Source organism: Lepidochelys kempii, chromosome 15 (genome assembly GCF_965140265.1).
Source record: "Lepidochelys kempii isolate rLepKem1 chromosome 15, rLepKem1.hap2, whole genome shotgun sequence".
NCBI classification, from domain to species: domain Eukaryota; kingdom Metazoa; phylum Chordata; order Testudines; family Cheloniidae; genus Lepidochelys; species Lepidochelys kempii.
In genome coordinates, this window is record NC_133270.1 from 29,646,150 (window position 1) to 29,672,691 (window position 26,542).

Here is a 26,542-nt window from a genome sequence, read left to right on the forward strand (position 1 = left end):
CTGAAACTTTCCTTTTCCTGCTTTGTTTCTTGGCTACTCACCGAGCTTCGTCTCACGATCAAACATTTCTTTCTTTCTCTTCACTCCCAGTCACTAATTAACGAACTAAGGAAGAAATAAGGACTTTCCCCGACCTGGCTTGGGAAGGGCGTGTGAGGGGAGACGCTTCCGAAGAGGCTCTTCTATTCTCTGTCTCTGAAACTAAACAAATCCAGCCCCTTAAAGTGGACACCAGGGGCCAGGCTCATCCCTGATGTAACTGCAGAAGCCCCTGTGGTTATCCTGGAGCAATGAGCTGGTCTGTCTGGTGGGGCCCCACTATCTCCTCCTCCCCTTTCCCAGGGTCGTCCATGCTTTTAACCTTCCCTTCAGATACTCCCAGAGGCAGCCGTGAGGGTTGGGGTGACACGTTCTCTTCTTTGCGGCACCCTTGGCTCATCCCTCTGGATCTGTTTGGGGGCTCTGGCCATGGTGCTGAATGAATCATTCATAACCCCGGGAGTCACTTGGGGCCTCGCTCTGAAGTCAATGGGAACCGCATGGCCAGGAGATGCTCTACCCCCCATGGAATTGAGCCCGGGATGGCAAAGGGCTGCCCCATGGTGCCAGCTGGTGAGATCACTGCTCCGGGTCAGGTGTTTCAGTCCAAGGCCTTACTCCGTGCCGGGGTACCCCTTTTCATCCAGGATGAGTGGATTCGGTCTCTAGTGATTAGGGCTGTTTTCTCTAGTGTCATCTGTCTTTACCATATTTAGTAGTTCATCTCCCAGACTGCCTTCTGCTTTCTCGTCTCTCATTCCCCAGCAGCTGTCCTTCCTTCCTGTTAATCGCTCTTGTTCCTCCTGATATCTGCCTGGGTGAACAGAGCCCCATTTCCCTGAGAGGTGTATCCTGATAACAGAACTCTCAGGCCCATGCAGACCTAGCAGGCTCCCATCTAGCCTATGGCAGTAGCTATCCTGACAGTGATGCAACCAACTAACAATGTACAGATGTAACAAACTGGTAGACAATTTACACACTCGCATTGCCTCATGCACCCCTGAGATGCAGCCACTTTTGCGGAAACGTGTAAACTGTTTAACAAGCCACAGCAACACTGCACAACAGCTGAATATGGGAACTCTGTGCTCTAATGTATGATTTCTGTTCGGGGTCTGACCACTCTCAGCTGGACTAGCAGCTCTGTGAGACCTGTAATTGCCAATAACATGAGCAGCAATCAAGATGGCATTTTGTTGTCTGTGAGGGATTACAGTCACCCCCCAAGAACATAAGCATTCCTTTAGTTTAGGAAATGAATCACTGCATGAAAACGCCATGCAGTTTATTCATATTTGCCAGGATCATGTGGAAGTAACCCTATGCTACCATGCAAACATGCCTGGAAAATGACACTGTGTCCTTCAAAACCTTGAACCCTGGTACGCTAAGGGGGTCTTTGTCTGTTTCCTTGCCAAGTTGCTATCTCTTTCTCTCCTTCTCTCTGTTTTTCCCCCTGCATTCCTCATTAAAGAAGACTACAGATTTCCCAGCCTGTCTCCTGGTTTTATATTGAAAAGGCTAAATGATATGCTGACACCTTAATTATACCCTATTGTCACAATGTAGCATGGAAATGGTATGAGTGATATGAGAAGAATGGGTTGTAGCATGCATGTCAACTCCTTTGATTCACAATGGCAGATTGGAAGTGACACAAATGGTGCCTTCCTCTAGTCGCACCCCATGTGCATGGCATCTGCATTCCAAATGGCCTGACAAAAAGGAGACAAGGCTGCCCTCTCAGCCCGAGGCCCGGCTGGCAGCCATCCTGCAGGAGGTTTGGATATCAGAGGTGCACAGATCCAGGGCTGGGCTGGAGTCGCAGAGTTGGCATGTCCTCACTGGAGTCCTTTCTGCATCAGAAACACAGAGCTCTCTTTCTCTTCAGCGAGAGTGAATCATAGCTCCCTTCATATTCATGAAGGGTGATTTATTAAAGATTATTTGTGGCAGAGTCTCATGCATTGACAGGCCTTTGTGTTGCACAGAACACCAGAAACAAGTGGTGGCTGTTACATTTTCCTGAAGAGGTCTCAGTCTGAACACCCTGCCGTAACCTCCTGTGACTGGCTGTTGCTAGCTACACATTTGCTGATCTTAGTCATCAGTGACATACACATGGAATTGTCATTCTGGACTCCATCCTTTTGTAAACATCTCTCTGGTTCATTGAGCACCAGTTAACTGAGCCTCTCCTGGCATCATGGCAGGACAACAACTGGTTGAGTTGCAGGAGAGATTATTATTGATTGACTCGTTAGTGTCATATGCAAATCTCAAAAGTGCTTTACAACCTAAACACATATATAGTAAAATGCAGCACCTCTTCAGCGAGCCATGGCAGCCATTAGACAGCACACAGAAACACTGGGCAACTGCTATGGGACCGGCGGTGACACAGCACAAAGGTCTAATCAAGGCACCGGTGAGTTTGGGGAGGCAGACTGTAATGAGAAACGAGTCCCCGATGCACAGCTCTGACTTCTCTGAAGTGCTGGATACAATCTGAAGGCAACATCTCGCTTCCTCAACGTTCAGCGTCGGGATAGTTCCAGGGTGTCGGTTCAGGGCTGTTAGGATATAGATATTCAGGCCTGCCTGTAAAGGCCTAGTTTGTAAGAATTTAGGTGTGTTCTTATCACTTAGCTAGTTCTAGAGGTATAAAAGAAAGAATCAAAATCACTGTCTGCGGTGTAAGGGCCTTCTCTCACTGTGACAGTCTGAGGCCCTGTGCTTAGGCTAAGGCCTTTGGCTAAGCAGCAGAGGCAGCCATAAGCTGGGAAGCGACCGGTCACCTCCTCACATTCCAAACCAGTCACATTGAAATCAGGTGCTATTGGGCTGTTAGGATACACTCCTGTCCTGATAACGCCGATCGCCTCCAGAGAAAGGGAAGTGCCTGGAAGATGTAAAAGGAAACTTATTTTGATAGCATCCTGTCTGGCAAGAACTCACTTACCAAGAGCTCAGATGTGAAATCCTCTTTTCTGTGTTGTTCTATCATTGTAGTCCCCATTTCCCTATTGTTTGTCTGTATAATCTCTGTCTGGTTCTGTGATTGTTTCTGTCTGCTGTATAATTAATTTTGTGGGGTGTAAACTAATTAAGGTGGTGGGATATAATTGGTTAAATAATCACGTTACAATATGTTAGGATTGGTTCATTAAATTTCAGGAAAATAATAGGTTAAGGTATAGCTAAGCAGAACTCAAGTTTTACTATATAGTCTGCAGTCAATCAGGAAGTAAGGTGGGGAATGGGGGTGGGGAATGGGGGTGGGGAAATTGGAATAATGTTTTGCTAAGGTGGAATGGGAACAGGGAATGGGGGTGGGGAAATTGGAATAATGTTTTGCTAAGGGGGGGAATGGGAACAGGGACACAGGTAAGGCTCTGTGTTGTCAGAGCTGGGAAGGGGGACACTAAGGAAGGAAACTGGAATCATGCTTGCTGGAAGTTCACCCCAATAAATATCGAATTGTTTGCACCTTTAGACTTCGGATATTGTTGCTCTCTGTTCATGCGAGAAGGACCAGGGAAGTAAGCAGGTGAAGGAATAAGCCCCCTAACAAGGGCCACCTCTAAAAATTACTCCATTGGAATTAAGCCAGGATATAGGCTCTCACACCCATTCTCTTAAACCCCAAGGGATTTTTAATAGCCACAAATGGTCAGAATCTCAGTTTCATATTGGATCAAAAAGACAGCAAATCCTAGCATTATGCTGGCTGGGGTCCTGCCTATTTAATCTCCACTCTCCCTTTTTATCCAGCATGTCCCCATCTTTCATCAGACTTCTCCGGATGCAAGGCAGGAAAATGCTCCTCTCTGGCTAATGACTTCATTTTAATTTTTGGTAATGAGAACTATTTAGTTTATTTGAGTAGAGTGGAACCCTCTTTGTTGGCACAGACCCCAGCAGAAGCAGAAATGTGCCAATTAAGCAATCATTCCTGATTAGCCGGGGCTTGTGGGAATACATTGTGCTGGGAGAGATTCACTTTTTATTTCATGTAATGTTTTTGAAATAAGCATTGTATGAAGCATTAAAACATTTAAAAAGAAAACTGTAGGAAAGTAAAGTTGACTCCCTGAGCAGCCATAATAGAGGCTGGAAGGAGGCTGAAATAAACATAATGATCAGACAACAAGTTTTTATGCCAGAAAAATCCCAATTCACACCTGTTAACTCTTGCAAACAGGCTGGTAGACAGCACCAGGAGTGCCATGCAGTGCTAAAAATAATCCAAGCACTCTCCTCTTTTCTCTTGCAAATCAAAAGATATTTAAGGCAGCATTTTTGTCACGACTGTCATGAGGGTCCATGCCTTTCAGGCTTTTAAATAATTATCCTTGGCTTTTTGCATCTGGGTGTATTTGTGTGTGGGCGGATACGATGGTAACAGATTGAACCAGTCTTGCGGAGTACTGCTGCGCTGGCAGTTACGCCCTGGACTGGGGGAGAAGCTATGCGAGAGAGCGGGGGCTCAACAGTGCCACTGAGGGGACACGCAGGCTCAAGTGAGATTTCAGCAGGCATTCTCGGTCCTCTGGGACAACGGCCATGCAGTCACCTTGGGCAGATGCAGCCAATCTGCTCTGCCACCACACTGTAAGTTCTGAATTGTACATCAATCCAGCCCTGGAAACGCCATCTCGTTTGCTGGTCCAGGTGAATTTCGCTCTTCAGCTAGAACGGTCACATGCTCAGCCAACTAGAGAACAGGAGCAAGACCATGTGACTGAACTGGCCCATCACACAGCCTGCATTTCAAATATTTGCAACTAATCCACAGAATAAAAAATATTAAAGCTGTTCAACAACTAAATGTATAGTGTGTGAAATCCCTCCCTGGGCCCGGAACCAGCAGCAGGCCTAGGTACTACGTAAGTCCTACTCAAGCCTTCAGGGTGTTACCTGGGTCTTGGGCATCCCCCCCTCTAAGGTATACTAAAAATAATAGTGATTGTTAGCTGATAACATTTCCCATTAATATAGGACATTTCATCCTGGAGGACTCCCACGGGCTTTACAACTATAGGAAACAATTTACTCACCAGTGAGAAGCAGTCACCTCTGGGCTGAAAGGTGGCAGCTGTTTAACAGCGCGAAACAACACTATGCAAGGTGTTTTAGAAAAGAAAGTGCCCCCAAAAGGCCATATCCAGTTGGAACAGGAAAGGATAAATGGACTCACTGTGCCCTTTATCCAATGTTGAGAGCCACCGGTCTCTTTCCCCGGCACTTGTCCCAGTGAAACAGTTGTGCACGCCACAGACTTGCTGTGCCAGTAGCTTGGCATTTGTGCAGCTCTCGACAGCCCTTTGCAATGCCGTTTACAAATGGGCACAGTGTTCCCTGTCCCTGCCCAGGGCCAGACTCACAGGCAAGGCTCGGTGGGCATGGTACGGCTCTGAGCTGGCAACCCACCTGCCTCTGGGCCTGGAGGGAGGAAAGTAACCTGCAAAGGGGGTAAATCAGTGTTAGTTAAAGAAGACTTCCTCTGCAACTGCCTGATGTGTGAGTCACACCCAGCGGTCCTGCAGGCCGACAAACGCCCCCTTACTGATGGGTAAGGGAATTTCTCTCATGCCCCCTTTTCACTCATTTGGCTCGCTGCCTCTTGCAGACTCTCTCAAAGCTAATTCCTCTGCAAAGCTGGGAACAGGGTATCCATCTGCTGCTTCAAACCAGTAAGGCAATGGGGCAGGAGCAGAGTTCCTGCCCTTCTGAGCACTTATGGCCTCACATACACTGTCCGTGTGAGGTCACACCACATGGACGATACCATTTTATACCAAAATGCACTGGGGGAGGTCAAGTCATCGAGGGGCTGGCAGGGGTGGAGTACCTACACTTACCGATTAGTACTGTCCCCCTGCTTCAGCCTCCTGGGGCCTGATTCTCATCTCACCCTGGGTTTAATGTCAAGTGGAGGACTCCTGGCTCTTCCTGGGCCAGGGGAGCTTGGACTCAGGCCCCAGGGATGTAGGCTGTCCTCACCTGTTGGCATCTGTTCCAGCTCCCATATGCAGGCTCACAACCTCACTCAGAGTAGCAGCCGTGTTAGTCTGTATTCGCAATAAATACAAAAAATGCAAAATGCAAAGTAAAAATATTTTCCCTTGTTTATTCCCCTCCCCCACCCCCCCCCACCCCCATTCCTCAGACATTCTTGTTAACTCCTGGAAATGTGCTGGAAATGGCCCACCTTGATTATCACTTCAAAAGGTTTTCTCTCCCCCCACCCCACTCTCCTGCTGGTAATAGTTCATCTGAAGTGATCACTCTCCTTACAATGTGTATGATAAACACCCATTTTTTCATGATCTGTGTGTATATAAATCTCCTCACTGTATTTTCCACTGAATGCATCCGATGAAGTGAGCTGTAGCTCACAAAAGCTTATGCTCAAATAAATTGGTTAGTCTCTAAGGTGCCACAAGTCCTTCTTTTCTTTTTGCGAACCTCACTCAGGACTTCCTCCGGGGGGTAATGACTGAGTAAAGACACCCAAGATCTGGCCTAGCTGTAGGGACGTAGCAGTGGTTTCATAATTTTACAGAACGATCTCACATGGAGAAAATCTCAGCTTCCAGGGGCATTACAGTGGTCACACTCATTCCCCCTTTACTACCCTGACCATCCTGTTACAACTGGAACAAAGCTACCGCCACCCACTGGTGTGACCCATCTGTTCCTCCAGAAGACAGCACTGCCAGTCACTCTGCTCTAGCCCTGGAGAAGTGGCAGAGCAGTGACAAAACGGCAGACTCTTGGAGGAGCTGAGAGCCGACTGATTCTCTCTTAGAGCAAAGATCTATGGGGCGTTTTACCGGCTCTGGCTCCTTGACCAAGCCCAGCACAGGCTGCTTCTGGCTATTTATTTAGTTGGAGATGGGTTTGTTCAGATTGAGAAATGTCCAGCCCTTCCACACCCTCTGTGGCTCCCTCATTTTCCAGGGTCATGCTCACTGCTGAGTTTGTTTGCAGTGAGTAAGGTAAATAAATAGCTCCGTCTCCAGCTGGAGGCTGTTGCACAGTAAATGCTCAGAAGCAAGGGTCTCCCTGAAACGTCAAACCCACGCTGATTTTAAAGAGACACGTCCCTTTTTTCCTGCTGCTCTTCTTTGAAAATTTATGCTCCCGTTCTCTGACTTACACATTTAAAAACCTCCACTTAACAGCCCCTATTGACGTCCTGCCAGGGGAGAGGAAAATCAGTAAGTGCTAAAGGAAACCTGCGTTTGAAATTTCCCAGGGAAAGCAGCAACTGGATTCTTTCCTGGAGAACCGGCGACCTGAATGGCGCTAGCTCCAAGATGAAGACTAAACTGCAGACTAAGGTAGGAATGGAAGGAAAAGTTCCTTCCCCTCCTCACCTTGGGGCTGACAAACACAATTCCTGGCCATTAGGAGTTTCCATGGAGCTGGCAAACCCCTCGGTGTGAATTATAAAAAGGGTCATTTGTGTTCCACTGTCAATTCGTTCATGTCATCAAATATCAGGGTTGGCACCTGGCAACATTCGTATGGATGGGACAATTCAGCGTTCAGCCCAAGCAGCAGCCCCAGGCCCTCACTCCCGGTGTCCAGGGAGCAGGTGCATTTCACACCTTTGACGCTCCTGCTTGTTCTCTCTGCTCCCTTCAGCGGCAACACTGGCATTTCCCACCTCTCCCCCGGGCGGCTGGCTGCGTGCACAGTAACCAGATGGGCAGGGAGGCCGTGTCCCTTGGCTGTTAACACGTCACCCTGGGAGAGAGAGAGAAGGAGCTGCACAGAGCTCAGCGCTGACCTTGATTTTTGCAGCTGAATTTCTTATTTGCATGATGAAAAAAATCTCAGCTTTTCAGAGGCAAACCAACTTTTCAGAGTGGGGAGGGTTAGCTCAGTGGTTTGAGCTTTGGCCTGCTAAACCCAGGGTTGTGAGTTCAATCCCTGAGGGGGCCATTTAGGGATATGGGGCAAAAATTGGGGATTGGTCCTGCTTTGAGCAGGGGGTTGGACTAGATGATCTCCTGAGGTCCCTTCCAACCCTGATATTCTATGATTCTACGAACTCCAGGGCTGGTGGGTGGTGGTCTGGGCTGGGTCTGAGGTCCAGGCTGCCACCAGCCCTGCTTTGCATCAGAACACCACTAGGGAAGGGGTGACCTGGCTCCAGGTCCTCAGACACCTGGTGCCCCCATGTCAGCTATTTCTGCTCAGTTCAAGGTGGTGAATGATAGGAGGGGCCCTGTTCTAAATGGCTTCTCCATGGGGCTGTGGCTTGTGGCTCAGCTCCTCCCAGAGGGCACCGGAGCTTAGCAGGGCTGTGGTGAGGAATTGTCTGCCACAAAAACTGGGGCCTTTTAACCCACATGACCAGGCTGTTGCCAGTTCATACAGGGCATGAATGGAGTAACAGGCTTGGCCCACCGCCCTCCTCCAGCATGTCTGGACCATGTGGGTCTGCTCGGCTGTTTGTGTGCTTCACGCTCAGTTCTGTACGTCACCCTGCTGAGACCTGCCATAGACGTGACACCTGTGGAAGGCCGATGGATGCAGACAACCTCCTGTACCCGCCCCAGTGATTGCATTTTAGGGTTGCAGTCTCTTTCCCTCTTCAAGAGCTTCAGCAGGGGCATTGTTAACAATGCTGGGGAGGTTCTGCATTTCTGGGGGTTATCGGGGGTGAGGGGGGAGGAGTGCACACGTTTTCCACCTCTGAGGCTCCCGTCCAGCAACAAGGCCGGTGTGGATGGACCTAGATTGGGAATCTGAACTGCTGGGGTTCCACAGCATTCCCCAATGTTGGAAAATGCACATCTGGGAAAAATGAGCAGAAGTATAAACCCACCACTGAGCACAGACTTTCTGCTGGATCCTAAGCTCTGTCACCTTGGAGCCCAGAACACTGCACTAAATATTAACAAAGAACAAGAATATTTTCTTTCCTTACGGAGGGCAAGTCTAATGGCAAAGGAGGTTAATTCTACACAAATGGAAATCCACTAAAAGACTTAATAACGCTGACATGGTACGTGGGCCTAAGTGAGTCAGCCAATTTACAGGAAAAGGGAAAATTTCAATGAAAGTAGCAAAACTCGAAAGGGTCCAGAAATCTGGAATGGCATATAGCTAAAGAAATGATTTCCTTTGATCAAAACAATAGTTCACTAATAGTCTTTCTGTGTGGATTGCAGACACAGGAGGTGGGCCCAGATGGTGTAAACATGTAATTCCACTGCAGTCACTGGGGCCAGATCCCCAGCTGGTGTAAATTGGCCATAGCTCCAATGGAGCTAGACTAGTTTACACTTTCTGAGGACCTAGCCCCGTTGGCTACCAAACAAATATTTGTCTGTCTGACTGACAGCTCGTCTCCTATAAGCATTTATATAGGCCCTGATTCAGGACAGCTCCCCTGTTCACCACAGCACACAGCATGTGCTTAAATACCATGACGTCAATGGGATTTAAGGAAATGCTTAAATGCCTTCCTGAATTGGGGCCTTAACACTGATCCCTGCAGTATCTGAGTTCTGGTTGGGAGATACGTGAGTGAGTTGAAAGCCATGCTAACTGGAAAGATCTCTCGTGTCCCTGAAGTGGGCTTCTTTCTCTTTTAGGTTGGTCTTTCCAACTGGCAGCAAGTCGAGGTGCTGCTCAAAACTTTGGAGAGAGCCAGATGAGATCAAACCCAGCTGGCTCCACACCTTCCCTTCCCTTCCTTCCCTTCCCTTCCCTGAAGTCCTAGCAAGTGGCTCTTTTGCTAAGTGTGATTAGCAGAAGAAACCAAAATAGTCAAATACAAAAAAAAAAATAGAAAGGGGGTTGGGGTGGGGAGAGAAAGCCAAGAAGTGGTTTCCATTAACAAAATGTTACCTTTTAAAATGACATGATGTGGAAATGACACATCAAACTCAGCCAGATTGATTGCCCAAATGAGAGGCACTTTTTCATATGCATTCAGCAAATGCATTTGTTTTTAAAAATGAAGTCTCGTGGGAGCGCGGGCTTGGAGAGGGGGACTTGTTCAAACAATTGTAAAATGGTTTTATACAATAAATAGAAAAGGAGGCATTTCATATCTGGCTCTCCTCATTTTGACAGGATAGGATTTCAGCGACAACTCGCTACATACAACAGCTGCATGCTATACCCTGCCGGCTGCCTGAAGACATCTGGGGAGCTAGAGAACGTAACACAGAAACAACATCATAATGATGGGTTGTTACCAGCCATTCTGAGTGCACTGCCTCGTCTTCTGTTGGCAGCCCAGAGATGGTTCAGTAGCTAACAGTCCATCCTGTCTCTGGGTTTCACCAGCGACCTGCATCCCCATGGGTATGAAGACCTCGAGCCTGCCGTGTTTTTTTGCTTCTCATAGGAGAAGTTTCTGTGATTTGATCATTTATTTATTTATTTCCCAGTAATGCCAGAGCGAAGAGTGGGTGCCACTCCCAATTCTGTGTTCGCTCTCTGCTTGTGTGGCGGTTTCTTGCATTCTCGGCACTGCCAGGGCATGTCATGGTGGGCACTTTTGCTAGCCAGGGTCTCGTGTGGCTAGTCAAATGGAGGATTGTAACTTCAGGTGGGGAATAAGCCAGAGCAGCGACAGATGAACCCTTAAGGAACCAAGATCCAATTTACATGCAAATGGCCTTATTAATCAAGGACAAGAGGAGGAATATGCAGAAAACAAAGATACAAGGGCAAAATGTTTTCTACACAGGACGTTTTTCAAAGTTGCCAATAAAGCATCAGCAGCTCTTGCAATATCCACTTTATTTGCTATTTTAATCCTGCTAAGATCAATTTCTCTCTCTATGATGGGCATGTTTAGTGAGGTTCGAAGCAAGGTTATACCATATACCAGGAGGGGGATGTTCCCAAGACAAAAATCAACCAACACTCAGACCACAATGGTATGGGCCAGACACTCAGCTGATGTAAATTGGTGTAGCTCCCTTGATTTCAAAGCCACTCTGATTTACACCATCTGAGAATCTAAAACCTTTCATCAGACTGTTCTTCTCAATCCAGAAGCCTCGTTATAATATTACAGCTGAACGCTGGTAGCTGCTCAGATAGGAATATAAAACCAATGGTTGAAATGAAAACTATAAACCATCTTGTCACGCTGGTGCCAAGCTCACCCTGCAGTATTGTTCTGTTACGGCGTGTTAAAATACAGTCCCTTTCATAATGCTCGTGCCCTTAACTACAACTTTACTATCGATCAGCCAAGTTCAGATTTGTCCTGGATAGGTTTTCTCTGCCTTACGGAGAAGAATCTTCGTCCGGTGTCATTTTGTCCCTAGCCTCCTTTTTGCGTGATGGTGCTTGTCAGCCTGGGTAGGGAGTGAAACACTATCACAACTCAGCGTCTTGCAGAAGGGGAGAGAGACAGCAGTTCCTAGGTGTGTGACCACCTGGCAGGATTTTCATGCTGCTTCCTACTGATGGGGAACCAGTTGTCACCTGTTGCAGTGACAGGCAGCTGTGATGTTGCTCTCCGGCCAGCGGTCCCCCTCCCCCAGCCCCCTGTTGCGTGTGAAACTTCCTGTCCTTCACCTCTCCCTGTCTTAATGTATCAAAGAGCAGCAGGGGGCAGATTCCATAACCCTGCTGGGGCCTTTGTAGATGTGGAGTGCCCTGCCTCCTCGAGGAGCCGAGCCGAGCAAATTAGTAGGGAATAATCTATTCCACCGATTTGGCCTCTCTTTCCATTTGTGAATTGTCCACGAGCAGCTTCAGCTGGATTTGGGATCTGAACTTACAGGCTGAATGATTTTGAGAGGTAACTTGTGTCCTGTTTGTTCCCCAGCGGTTTGTTGTGTCAAATTTCTGAAATTGGAGCTCCATTGATTAGCTTTGATTCGATACTTACGTCACAATGGCCTCATTTCTGTTCTCTAACTGGATGGAGGGCAAAGGTTTTCCGGGGGGAATACTCAGGTTTATGAGTTCAGATGTTGCTTTCCCCGAATAGTCTCTAATATCTGCATCGAAGTCATCGCTTCCACGATCCGGCTCACATGGAGATTCACAGGATCAAGCACAACACCCGAAGCATAGTGAAAGCAAAGTCAGGAGCCATGAGACTGGCTATTTCACAGAGCACTTGTTTCCAGCATCTGCCCAGCCCCGCGGATGCACTCTGAAGAGCTCTGTGCTCCAGCCGGTGGTGTTGGTGCTGGGCTGGAGTGAAGAAGGATAAGAGACTAGCAGGGTCTGTCGCTTTTCTGTTACATCGAGGCCTCTTCAGGCCAGAATGGAGTGATCTCTAATGCCTTCCTACTGCAAACCACATGTCCAGGAAGAACCCATTTCCCCAGGTCCCCTTTACCTTCCTAAATCTCCTGTGTAAGTAACTGCAGTGCTGGGGACAGGTGGCAGATTGGTAGCCCTGGAGATGAAATTCCTGGGTGGATCCCCAGAGTAACAACAGCCCGGGCAGCACCAGTACAAGCTCCCAGGCACTGCCCAGCCAGCATGCCTCGACCATCTCTGGGGTGAGAGGGGAGCTCAGTTATTGTCCATTCACCTCTTGGACTCTTTCCTGAGACTGCCATCAAGGAGGTCAATCTTGGGGCGATTGGTGACCTGGACATCTTCCCATTGGGAACCAGAATTCACTCTCCCATCTCATTTCACAGAGCTGGCAGAACAGTCCGCAGATGGCAGTTCCTTTCAGTCAGTGGAGTTACTTCATTGACACGGCGTAATAGGGATCAGAATCTGGGCAGGCAAGTACAGAAGCACCAAACAACTAATTTATCTCCAGTGGAAAGACAGAGATCGAATCAAGCCTGCAGCAGCAACTGACCCTCAGAACATTTATTTAAATAAAATCCACTAACTAGACTCTTCAGCTGCTGGGAACCTCCTTGCTCTCAATCTGTTTCCTCTTGTTCTGTTAAGAGAACTCGGAAAACATTTTAAAAGTCAGTCATTTTCAGAGCAGGACTAAGGGACCTTCCAAGCCAGGGCAGGCAGAAAATAATCAAGACAGCTTTGCAACATGTGACCCTCCCCTTTGAATCGTTTGTGCATTAGGTCTCCTGCTAATCAAAACCATTTCATCTCCCTCTATTGCCTGGCTGGTAGAGCAAGGTTCCTCCTGTCCTTATTGCCTAAATAAAAGAATCACTTAAGGAAATTGGGGAAAGTTTTAACTGCAACCTGCTGTAAAGATTTTTGGGAGCAGTATCTAAGTTAAACAGGCACATATAGAAATTTTAGATGATGTCATTAACGCTTAATGCATCATCATAACCAGCAGCTTTGCAGAATAATAGAAATGATTATTTCTCTCCCTTCTTTCTCCTCCCTTCCCCCGTTTTTTTTCGTAATGAGTCTGTTTCCCACTATGGAAAGTTGAGGGACCGCCAATTCCTGACTGATTACTTTACCCAGCTCCCCAAAACACGGATCCTGTTGGCCACATGCACTTGTTTTTATCCCCTCCTTTGCGGGATCCCACGTGTGCTGCCATTTTAAACAGATATTGAATTCCCTGTCCTCTGGAGGTAGCAGGGTGAAGGATCATCAGTTCCGGGTGTGCCCACCTGCTGGATGTCCACAGAGTACGGTGAAGCAGCCAGTGTCATACTGGTTTGTAGGAGGGAATGGATGGCTTCAGGGCTTTGGTAGCAGGGGCACCTTTATCACTGGTTCCCATGCGGCCTTGAGTGGGGATGCCCAGAGGGTATTGCCAACTAATGGCTGTTGAGTCACTGACATGACATGAGTTGCTAGTCTCTGTGCAGGTCCACCCCTGCAATTAGCACTGATGGTAAGAGAGGCCAAACAGGAATGGGCCTGGAGTCGAAGGCCAAGATTTTCAAGAGTGACAAGTGATTTTGGGTGCCTAGCTTGTGAGGCCTGATTTTCAGGAGGTGAGTGCTCAGCACTCCCTGAAAATCAAGGGAGGCCCCTTTAAGGTGTTCCAGGTTGGGCATCCAGAGACTCTTTAGTATCTTCTGAAAATCTTGGTCTAAGCTCCTTCCTCATCCCTACTGCTGGCTCCTCTGTGCCAGTGAAGGACACTGCTGCAGGCCTGCCCACCCAAAGCCCATTCTGTGAGTCAGAGCAGGGCTCTGCTCTGTGGGGAACCTTCCACCTGCCCTAAGAATTCACCCCAAATACACATTTTAGGAACCTTTCCCAGAGGTTGGGATAGCAGGACGCCATCAGCGAAGGAAACGCCAAACGGGGAAGGGGGTCGTTGTTTTAAAAGTGAAATTTTCAAATAATTAATCAATTAGCGTGTGAGGGAATGTATACCGCCAAGGAAGTGTGACTGCCACAGATCTAAAATGCTCAAAGGGAGCGTTTCTAAATGGCAGATCTGAGGAGAGACGCTTCAGACAGCTTCAAAGCGGATCAAGCTACGGTGCTGACTTTCTCTCATCAAGAAAAGCAACTGGGGAAGAGGGACTTTGCCGTGTCCCCTGGTCACAGGAGCTACCCACAGAGCAATATCAGGGGCCCAGCACAGGCAGGGCACAGCCTCCTTTGCTCACTAGTTTCCTAAATGCTTTTCTCAGCAATCCCCACCGTGCTGCTTGTACTGTCCATATCCATCAGCCTAGATTTACAGGTCTGAAAGTCCAGGTGCCTGGAAGCCGGGCTGGAAACGTCCCTGGAACTAAGATTTTCAGCACTTCTTGGTTTGAACTGGGGCTAAAAATAGGCTTTTCTCATGCTTCCAGCCACAATCCAGGACATGTGGAGGTGTGAGAATGTTAAAAAGAGACTAACAAAAAAAATTCACTAAGCTCTTTGAGTGCCTTTCCCTGAGAGGGTCTGCCAAAGCTTTGGGCCACTCCTCAGTATCATCCTGACTGGTTTGCCCACTCCATAGTTCTTATGGACTAAATGGCCTTCTTGACCTTTTCCACTTCTGTTATTCATGGAATCCTGCATCCCAGTAACACGGCATGGGATTGTCAAATGGGACATATGTTCTTAAATCACTTAGGTCCTTTGAAAATCCCACCTGTGGCTTAGGTCACTTAGGTCCTACGAAAATCTCCTTTCAGCCTTTTCCTGTGGATAGCGAAACATCTCTCCTTAATAAACTGTGGTCCAGTAAATACAGTCAGGTCCTCGCTGTCCTTCTGCAGTTGTGTGCATCTCATTTGCCTGGTCCCATTTCCTGCTTCCTCTGTGTCTTTCTGTAGACTACAGTTTGATGCCTCTGCTCAAAAGCAAGAGCTGACAAGGCCGACGCAAAAGAATTTGCCTTGCTGTAATCACTTGGAATTCTTTCAAGGTTCCTTTATCATCTTCTCCTGGCAGGAGGTAAAAGAAACCATCCAGAAATAGCTTAGCCACTGAGAAAGACGATGTCTTCATTCTTCATATTCCTTGTCCCTTCCACCCAAGCAAGATCCAAGATCAAATGCAACTGGCTGCTTTTCTTCTCTTTCATCTGAGATACACCCTCAGCTATTGAATTCAGATTTGTGAAGGGGATCTTGAAAGCGGCCGTGTTGAGAGGATGTGCTCAGGGAGCATGGTACAGAGAGGCCAGCCAGGTGCTCCTGGTTACCCAGTCCTGCAGTGCAGGAACAAGGGGACATTCGAGGACATTAAAGAGGCAGTCCACATTAAATCAATACCAGGAAGTTCTTTGTCATGCAAGTTACAGTTAACCTGTGCAACTTGCTTTTGCAAGTTGGTTAGTGGAATTTAAAAAAGAATTGCAGTTATATAAATCAGAGTCGCACCTGCAGTTATACTAGCGAGGATCAAATGTACAAGGGCAATTCCATCTTCAGGATCGAGGACATGAGCTGACCACTAGCACTGGTCAGGAAGGAAGAGTACAGCAAATTAGGGCAGCAGTGTTCTAGTTTTGCTTTCCTACAAAGCACTGGTCACTGCCAGACAGGATACCCATCCAGAGGAACCGGTGGACTGTGCTGGAAATGGGACTAACAGCTGGCTGGGAGCTGAGGAAGCAGCGGTTGCTGTTGCTGTCTGTGGAGTTGTTTCCCATCACAACTGAATGGTTGTGCTGTCCCATGGTGGGGTGTTAATGAGGACACCAACCTGCCCTTCCAAGCTGGCCTGAGTCGCCCAGCTCACTGCGCATTATCCACAGAGCAGCCTTGAAGCAGCAGCTTTATGCCGCAGATGGACCACTTGCTAAGCAGTGCACAGGGATCAGGAGACCTGGGCTTGATTTCCCGCTCCAGCACACATCCCCTATGTCAGTGTTTATCAAAGCCGGTCCGCCGCTTGTTCAGGGAAAGCCCCTGGTGGGCCGGACCGGTTTTGTTTACCTGCTGTGTCTGCAGGTTCAGCCGATCGCGGCTCCCACTAGCCACGGTTCGCTGCTCCAGGCCAATGGGGGCTGCGGGAAGGGCGGCCAGTACGTCACTTGGCCTGCGCTGCTTCCCGCAGCCTCCATTGGCCTGGAGCGGTGAACCGCGGCCAGTGGGAGCCACAATCGGCCGAACCTGCGGACGCGGCAGGTAAACAAACCGATCTGGCCTGCCAGGGGCCTTCCCTGAACAAGCGGTGGACCGGTTTTGAGAACCACTGCCCTATGTGACCTTGGGCCAGTCACTTAACTGCTCAAGGCCTCAGTTCCCCATCTCCAACCTGGGGCAAGTAGCACTCCTGTCCATCTGCCTTTTGCCTGATTTGTCTCTCTACATTGTCATCCCTTTGCAGCAGGGATGGTCTCTCACTCCCTGTGTGTAAAGTGCGGTCCTGATCTCAACGGGGGCCTCTTGGCGTTACTGTAATGCAAACAATAGAGACAGCAATAATAATAGCGGGCTGATGTCCTGTTTGAGCTAGAGACCAAGGGGGGATAGACTCCCTATCCCTATCCTATCCCTATCCCGTCCCAGAGCACCTGAACCATCCAGCTTCCCAGGATGCAGATGGGGAACTGCTTGTCAGATCCAATCAAACCCAGCCATCTTGCTGTGCCACATCTCCAAAGGGCACGTCCACTAATGCAAAGCCACTCACAAACCATGGCAGGCTTTGGCGTCGGTTGATAAAAAGCCGTTTTCGTCCCTTAAACAAAACAGACCGTCACATCAGCCTCTCTGCCCGTAAGGCCAGGGAATTCCACAGATCGCGGGGAACAAATGAATACCTTGCAGAGCATTTTCATAAAGAGCTGGGTAACAAAACTGCCAGCCCCCATGAGCTAACACAGGTGTCCTGGGTTTTCCACCTGCCAAAACATTCTGAGGTGATTTGATCCTGGTCTGTCTCGGGTTTTGTAATAACATTGTTGTACTTGACAAAATGCAGATGAATGGGGAGGATACTGAACTGAGTAAACCAGACACCAGAGTGGGACCTGGTCTGCAGTTAGAACCCCAGGCCTGCAGTTAGAATCCAGAGCACCTTGGACCATGCGAATGTGACATAACATGGTGCATTTCACTCCAGCTCCCAGTCGACAAGTGTCTGCATAAAATATAAACCAAAAAGCTCCAGCTCCTAATTGGCAGCCTCATTAGAGAGGCCACTGATTGAACGGGGATGGAGGCTGAATTTCTTTCTCTCTACACACACACGCACACACACACTAAAGCAGCGAGCCCCCAGTACTGGCCTTGTCCCAGAGAGGAAGATGACCTGCCTGCTTCTGTCATTTTGTCCTGAGCACCTCGGCTATCCCCAGGAACAAGGCAGAGTGGTGACTTTTGTTGCCGAATGTGTCTGAAGATCAATAATGTCTGACTTGCTAAATAATTTAGCCGGAGTGTTATCACAGGAAGAAAAGCTTTTGCCAACTTTCGTTAATGTGTCAAAGGCTGCAGTGAGCAGGGATTGCCCTGGAGACAAGAGGGCTGCTTGATGGTGCCTCAGAAATTGCTGCCCACTTAGAATCATAGAATATCAGGGTTGGAAGGGACCTACCTAGTCCAACCTCCTGCTCAAAGCAGGACCAATCCCCAATTTTTGCCCCTGATCCCTAGATGGCCCCCTCAAGGATTGAACTCACAACCCTGGGTTTAGCAGGCCAATGCTCAAACCCCTGAGCTATCAGTCCCCCTCAAACCCCTGAGCTATCAGTCCCCTAGACCCCTACCAGAGGTGCAGCGACAAGGTAGCAAATGAAACGGGAAGGATTTAGTCTATCTTAGTCAGGCAGCTGCAAAATACAGAGGTGAGGGAAATTGCTGGCAAACGTACAGTAGTTTACCAGGCTGAGATTTAAATTAGTCTAGTGATGAACAACCCAAAAAGGACTTTAGAGCCACCTGCTTTTTTGAGTTGTCCGGACAAGTCTCTACTTAAGCAGAAACTTCCTGTGTCAATGACCAACTCCAGGGATGCAGGTGTCCTTTGCTTAATGATATATTTAGATGCAAGTGATATTGTCCCCATTTTCCTTTCACTCCCAAATGCCTCATGTTTATCCCCACATTGCGGATAATGTATCCCTTATGGGGCGGCGGGATCAGTTTTGGATCATATAGGAATCAACTCCAGCAGTTGGTGAAAACTCAGTCACACCCAAATGTAGCCATTATTCCTTACACCTTCTGGCCAAGACATAAAACCGAGCTCCTAGTTGTTCATGCTCATTAAATTTGGCATGGTGCTTTGTGCAAAGGGAAACGGGTGATCCTGGGGTCGTGGTTAAATACCAATTTGGGTAGTTGCATTGTGCCTCCTTAAATTCCCCTTACAGTTTAAGCCTTCTTAGCACAGTTGGCAGTGCATCAGTCTCATAATCTGAAGGTCCTGATTCAAGCCTCAAAGAGGGCAGTTATTTGGGGGGAAGGGATAGCTCAGTGGTTTGCGCATTGGCTGGCTAAACGCAAGGTTGTGAGCTCAATCCTTGAGGGGGCCATTTAGGGATCTGGGGCAAAAATTGGGGATTGGTCCTGCTTTGAGCAGGGGGTTGGACTGGATGACCTCCTGAGGTCCCTTCCAACCCTGAAATTCTATGAGTCTATGAACTTTTCCTCACCTCTTACCTCAGGGCAAGTGCTGTTGGGCACTGTTAGCTTCTGGAGTCTGCTCCAGAAGAAGCTGCATTTCAGTAGTGGGTAAGGAGAGCTCTGTCCCGTATGACCCTGAGCTGCCTGACAGGGTGCTGTGACACTTGATTCCTAAGCCACTCTGAGCTCCTCAGATGAAAATGGCTTTAAGGTTCCTGCTACTATTTATTTATTCATTCACATTTTGGTGTGCAGGCACATCTGCATTTTCTGTTTCCGGCTGTAGAAATAGTAAAATCATAGAATCGTAGAAGGTCAGGGTTGGAAGAGACCTCAGGAGCTCATCTAGTCCAACCCCCTGCTCAAAGCAGGACCAACCCCAACTAAATCATGCCAGCCAGGGCTTTGTCAAGCCAGGCCTTAAAAATCTCTAAGTTTGGAGATTCCACCACCTCCCTAGGTAAACCATTCCAGGGCTTCACCACCCTCCTAGTGAAACTAATGAAATAGTTTTTCCTAATACCCAACCTAGATCTCCCCCACTGCAACTTGAGACCATTACTCCTTGTTCTGTGTGTCATCTGCCTCCCCATAAGTCATGTGCCCCAGCCCCCTAATCATTTTCATTGCCCTCTGCTGGACTTTCTCCAATTTGTAAAATATCCCATAGAAGACAGTTTTTCGAGCCACATAGAATGGGGAGTTTCATGACAGTGTCTGTTCTCCTGATCTTTGCAGATCAAAGAGGCTTGGACTAGGTATCTAAGCTTTGGGATTGTTGTTAAAATCTAACCTTGTGGGAATCCCACTCTGCCATACAAGACCTACTGACTGCTTAAACCAAGATGACAGGACTGGAGTATTGATATGAGTCCCCTGTAGTTCCTACAATTGGTGCAAATACCATGTAAAAAAAGTTTTGTCTGAATCCACGGGGTGGGTCTGGCACTGTAGGGACTTTGGCACTGAGGCTGCGTCTGAAGTGGGGTGTTGTCGTTCAAATGCAGAGGCCTGGGAGCAGCCAGTGGTTCTGAGGGGCTCTTGTCATTCTACCCAGTACTGAGTAACTGGGCTGCCATAGCACGGGGAGTTCTGTTTGCTACACTTGTTTAGGAGAAAGCCAGGGGCACGGCTTGGTTTCATCCGGAGAACGGTTTGAAAAATTCCCCTCCCAAAGCTGTTTGTGAAGATGCATTTTTTGGCTATGAATTACTCCCGGCGAGTCACAAGCCTGTTTGTTGTTGGAACAAGAGAGAGGGCATGAGGGGGAGAGTTTATCCATTTATAATGCTTCAAGGTACTACATTGAATTCTGCCCAAAGCATGGACTGGAGATTTTGACAAAATGCTCTTGGTTAATCCCTGCAATCAACTCCCTTGACACAATCTGGGCTCTCAGCTCAGGGAACAGCCCAGCACACGCCTGACTTTCAATGTCCCCTTTGCCCTGGGGTTTGAGCCTGGCAGCCCTGAGATTCGCCCTGATTGGGCACATGGCACATTTACATGGCACACAGTGTTATTTACCACTGTGCCATCCAATATGCCCTTCTCTCCAGCCGCCACCCCGCAGCACTACGCCGCCTCATATCCCCCTCCTGCTGCCTTCACTCCTGGGCTGGGTGCTTGTCCAGTCTGATCTTCAGGCCTCCTTCAGGCCTGCTTCCCAGGCGCGCAGACTCCCCCCAGCTCCGTGTGCCCAACAGCCACTCTTGCCTCATTCTGTTCTCCCTTGGGACGCACTTAGGAGCACAGGAGCAGCCACGTGGGTCTCCAGCTCTGCGCCCTGTCTCCGGCAGCAGCCAGTCAGGGCACACGGTGCAGCGTGCAGCATAACCATGGTGTACTAACCCGCCCCTGGGGCGAGATTCTCCCCCCGCCCACCGCGCAGCGAGTGGCCGGCTCCCTTCTCAGCCTTTCCACCACAGCCCGCCAATGGGTGAAGCACGGTTGGCCCCTTTGGAGACCCATATGGACTGCGCTGTCAGCCTGAGCTGGAACAGAAGGTCCCTGGGCCACGGTCTGCATCCTCCTCCGTGCTCTGTCTAGGCCTGAGTGCCAGCAGGAGCCCAGGCCATGGCAGCGACGGGACCAGCTCCCAAGGCCCTTACCGAGATCTCACTCCCACCGCAGTATTTGCCTGAGGAAATCGGAGTAGAAACTGAGTCAGGAGCTCAAGCCTTGTCCCCCTGGAGGCTTCCCCATTAGGGCTGCACTGTAGGGGCCCTTTGGCCTGCAGCTGCCGTCACATCCTAGGCCTTGCGAAGCAGTAGCTCCAGCTGCGGGAGCCCCGACGGGGGCCCAGATTCTCAGTGCTTCTGTCTATAGCCTGTGTGAGGAGCCCAAGCTCACTAGCCAAGGTGCTTTCTAAGGCCAGCGAGGCTCTGAGGTGCTGCCTAGAGTAGCTGGGAGGCTGGCGGCCCCTCCCTCCCTGGCCTCGGAAGAGCTCTGGGCTTTGATGTGAAAGTGATGTTGTTCCTCTGACAGGGCGGCTAATTAAGCCGGGAGTATCTGTAGCAATTACCAGCTCCTGGGATAGCACTTCACACCGGCTCTAATTTGTGCTATTCTCAGCAGGCCCACATCCTGCTGTTCAGGCCCGTGATGGACAGGCTGCAGCCTCTGATTTTCCACAACAAATTTACTCTGACGCGTTGCCTCTCCCTCCGCACTGAGGCTTGGCAGCACACGCAGGTGGCTTCGCTCTCCTGAAACCCAGCTCCACGCCTCCCCTGCTCCTCCCAAGCCAGGGACAGAAGCGCTTCCCAGAGGCTTGGACCCCAGCTAACCATAGCTCAGGCAATCGCACGCAGAATGGCTGCCATTGCTGTTACAGACCCAGGAGGGCTTTTGATTTTGGAAGAGGGGTGAGGGAGCTGGTTTGGGTATCACAAACCCCTCCTGAACTCTCCTCCAGCGTTAGAACCAGACTAGAGTCGCAAGTGCCAGAGCCCGCAGTGAGGAGCTGGGCCTGGAACTGGAGGAGCTGTGGGGCCACCTCCCCAGCAGACTGTTCTCTTCAGAGCTCCCAGCTCACTTGGGGAGGCGTAAGAGGTACCCAAGGCAGAGACCAAGCTCCCAGCGCTGGGATGCATGTCCAGACCAGGCCCCAGCCCCAGCCCTAAAGCCTTTGAGATGCAGCCAGGCCTAATTCTTAGGTCAGTTTCCTTTTCATTTGACAAATGAGCTTCCGTGAGTGTGACCCAGGTGCCCCAGGGTGGCAGCAGACAGGGGTACAACCTTCCGAGTCTATTCACAGGGACTTGCCTGGATGTGCCCAGATGGGCACATGGCCCCTGTGGTCACCCTCTTCACGACACTCCACCAAAGGGGACCGTGTGTGGGCTCTGCTGAGAGCGAAGAACTGGTTGCTTGTCATGGTTATTGCGGCATGTCTGTAGGGAAAATATTCGAGGTGTTAGGGAACGCGTAGAACACCGTGCTCCAAAGCTGCTGGAGGTGAAACTGGCCAGCGGGGGCAGACTCTGTCCAGAGGCAGATCAGTTGGCATCTTTCTACCCTACCCAGCCAAGTGCTGCCGGTCTAGCCCGGGCGCGGGCCTGGGCCTTTACAAAGCACAAAAGAGCCAAAGAAAAGGACCCTGCCTAGGGGCACCCTCAGGGGCCAGCTGCAGCTAAGGAAACGCCCTGGTGAGGAAAAGAGCCAAAAGGTCTGGAATGATATAAAAGGCGAAAGGAGGGCACGAGATGGGCTCGTTACGGAGGCAGCGCTCTGCCAGCGGGAGCGTCTCGTGAAAAGTGGATCCCAGGTCTCTTGATTGGACCAGAGCTGCCCGGACTGACCTGGGTGAGAAATACCTTATTAGACAGGAAAGGAACCTGTTACTAAGTAGAGGCTCTAGATTGTGTCTTGCTGTGGTTTTCTTCTCCCGGTTATCAGGTTTCCAATCCTCATACTTGCCTCCAATTTAACCTTGACCTTAAGTGTTGTCAGATAAATTTCTATTTGGTTTTACTATCAACACGACTAAGCACCATGTGCTAAGGGGAGTGTTGAACTGAGCAGAGGCTAGTGAACTGGGGAATGACTCTTCCACAAAGGCAGTGAATCTGTGTGCATTGTGGATGTCCAGAGGCCGAGGGGCTGGACACTTGAGTGTAACAAAGTGAGGTGTACAGACAGTTTGGAGGGACCTGTGTCCCGGGGTCAGAGCAGAGCGCTGAGGGCTAAGTATCTCCATGGATTTAGCCAGAGGGTCTCTCCGCTCTGTCCCAAGGACTCTGTTAGGGAGGTAAGGGCTAGGGTATGCAAAGTAGTAGCCTGCCGGAGGAAGAGTGGGGCTCACAGAGCCTGGAGTGACATGGGGCACGTGTATTGCCAGCAGCTGGTAGTTTTCCCCGGTGAGCACAGACAAGACTCCCTCATGCTATAAGCAAGGGCTGGCGATTCACCCTGTGCCCCTTGGGCAGCCCTGCAGGTGTCCCAGTGAGGAAGGATTGTCTTTGAGTAAGGCAGTGGACTGGAACCCGGGAAATTGGGGTTCAGTTTCTGGCTCTGTGACCGACTCCCTGTGGGTAGGTCAACACGGCCCTTTGGAGCAAGCGGCCCAGCCCGGCCCAAGAGACTTGTTAAAAGGAGCTGTGTAGACACTGCTTGGAAGTTGTGCCTTGGGCTGGAGATCAGGGTCTGTAGCCAGAACTTCCAAGCGCTGTCTACACAGCTGTGTTTAGAGCACTAGTGCGAGCCCCCTCGCACGAACCTGTCGACGCAGGCTGGGTGGCTTGCTCCAAAGTGCCGTGCAGACATACCCTGCGTGAACCTGGGCAAGCCACGTAGTCTCTCCGTGCCTCAGTTCTGTAGCAAGGGGGTCCCTAATCGTTCCTTTCTCTTTGTCTTGGCTGTGAACTGTCGGGCATGGCCAGCCTCCGATTGTATCTGTGCAGCAGCCAGCCCAGTGGGCATCTCAGCTGGGGCCTCCAAGTTCTGCTACCCTGTAAGGAACATCAACAGCACCAAGTCAGTGCGACCCCTGCCCTGCTGCCCCGCCTAGCCAAAACTCCCACTACAATGCTGCTGCAGCCAACTCACATCAATGGGAATCGTGCCTGTGCAAAGGCTGCAGGGTGCTGGTTTAATCGGCTTCATTCTCATTGCTCTAAACCAGAATGAGAGGGCATGACCTTTGTCTCGCTCACACGGGCAAATCTGGAGCCAGTTTTCCGCAATCGATGGAATCAAACCGGTTTAAGTGAGACCGGAATTCAGGCCGTTTACTTCAAATCACTATGTCTCCTCAAAGGCCCCATTTCATCTTTAGAATTGCAGCATCCATTCTGCTACATTTTCCAATCCAGTGCCTGTTTCTGCCTCCCCCTCCAGTTCAGAAAAGGGCTGGGACAGAGCGAAGCCCAAACGTCTCAGCTGGATGTGTGTCGTAACTCATTAGGGTTAATTGGAATCAGAGAGGAGGGAGGGAGAGGTGATGGTGGTGGATACAAAATGTAGTCCGATGTAATCGGACTTTCTGTGCCAGCTGCCATGCCCAAGTAGCAGGCAGGTGACTCCACAGAGGAAGCGCACATCCTTACTGAGACACTCCTCGTGATAAACGGGAGATCAGACACCTCCGAACTGCACAGAGCTGACAGTTACATAATCCACAAAATAAGCAGAAAGAAAAGGAGTATTTGTGGCACCTTAGAGACTAACAAATTTATCTAAGGTGTCACAAGTCCTCCTTTTCTTTTTGCGGATACAGACTAACACAGCTGCTACTCTGAAACCTGTCAAAATAAGCATAGAAGATGCTGGAGAGAGAGATTTGAAAGACAAATGCCTGTCCCATGTGTGATTAGCTATAGATGTATCTAGCCGTCCATTACATGCTTATTGGCCATTTCCTTAATATCCACCCATGATGCACCTTTAAAGGTGACCTGTGCAAGAGGAGCAAGAGGGAAGAGGAACAAAGGCTGTAGCTGACTGCTGTTAGCCCAGATAATAACAATCTCCCTAGACAATTTTGAGATAAATTAGCTCCTTGAGACAGAGTTTTCTTGGTTTCCCTGCCAGAGCAAAAGAGTCTGTGAGTTATTCAGAGCAAACAATTCCTTCACCAGCAGCCCCTGTTGCTGTTTGTGAATTATCTGTCATTGTTATGAACATGGTTATCATCTGAAAAGATACAATGGATGGTTTAATGGAATGTGTCTCAGCCAATGGGTGCTTTTGCCATTGTTGGTTAGAATAGTTGTAATCCAGTAGTCACACTGTGTGATTAGTCACCTCAGTGTTATGGTATTCGAGATGGCCACTGAATGCTTGTGGTGTGACTTTCTTGGAATAGGGTCACGCTACCATTGGCCACGCTTCTGTAAACAAACACGTGCTCCCACAAAAATTCACAGCTGCAACTGCGGACAAGACGGCCTTAGAGTTTGTGTTTTGTTTTGAAGGACTTTGTACTGACCACTGGGAGAGGGACCCTGAACTGGGCTTGGGGCCTGGAGAGCCAGTGCGCACCAGGGGGCTCAATACATGGGATCCTTACTGGGGATTGGCCGAAGTTTTCTGTGAACTCTGATGGCTTGAAAAGAGGGGATGGCCACAGAGGCAGGGTGCCGTAGGGTAGTGGCTGTCAGCCTTCCAGATTACTGTACCCCTTTCAGGAGTCTGGTTTGTCTTGCATAACCCCAACTTTCACATCACTTAAAAATGACTTGCTCACAAAATCAGACATAAAAATCAAAAAGTGTCACAGCAAACTATCACTGAAAAATGGCTGACTTTCTCATTTTTACCATATAATTATAAACAAAATCAATGGGAATATACATATTGTACTTACATTTCAGTGTATAGCATATTGTCTGTATGAAGTTTTAGTTTCTACTGACTTGGCTAGTGCTTTTTATGTAGTCTGTTGTAAAACTAGGCAAATATCTAAATGAGTTGATGTACCCCCTGGAAGACCTCTGCGTACCCCCAGGGGTACATGTACCCCTGATGGAGAACCACTGCCATAGGACAACCTCTCTTCACAAGGGGGCGTTTGAGAGGCAATAAGTGGCCACACCACTACAGACTGAAATGTCTCTCCTTAGTCCCAGTTATATGATTCATGTCTTTGGTACTGCCCAATTGTCAAATATTTAGCGCGTTTCAATCTGTAGTGCTGGTTTTGTTCTTTTTAGGTGAAATATTGGGAGCTGGTCCTGCATCCCCTACAGATAGCATCAAGATTCCCCTTACCTTTGTCTCTGCTGAGACACTGTCTCCCTAAGAACGCGTCAGGGTGTAATGACCTGCAGCCTCTCGAGGTGTCAGGCAACCACCACCCTGCTTCACTTGGTTCCATTGGATGGTCCTTGGGGGAACGCCCCTTGGCTGAAGTCCTAGGCAGGCATCACTTAAGTCCCAGAGTAGGGCTTAAGAGGGACTTCAGTGGAGTCTCAGCCTTGCTGAACCAAGATGGTCCCATTGTCCTGCTATCAGCCTGTCCCACGCCCCCGCCCCCTACCCCCATGGCCTAGGCTGTCACGCAGGAGCTGACTTCTGGTGAGCTAGTTCTATCCACCGGCAACTGGGAGGAGGCGGCCGGAGCTTGCGTCAAGGTG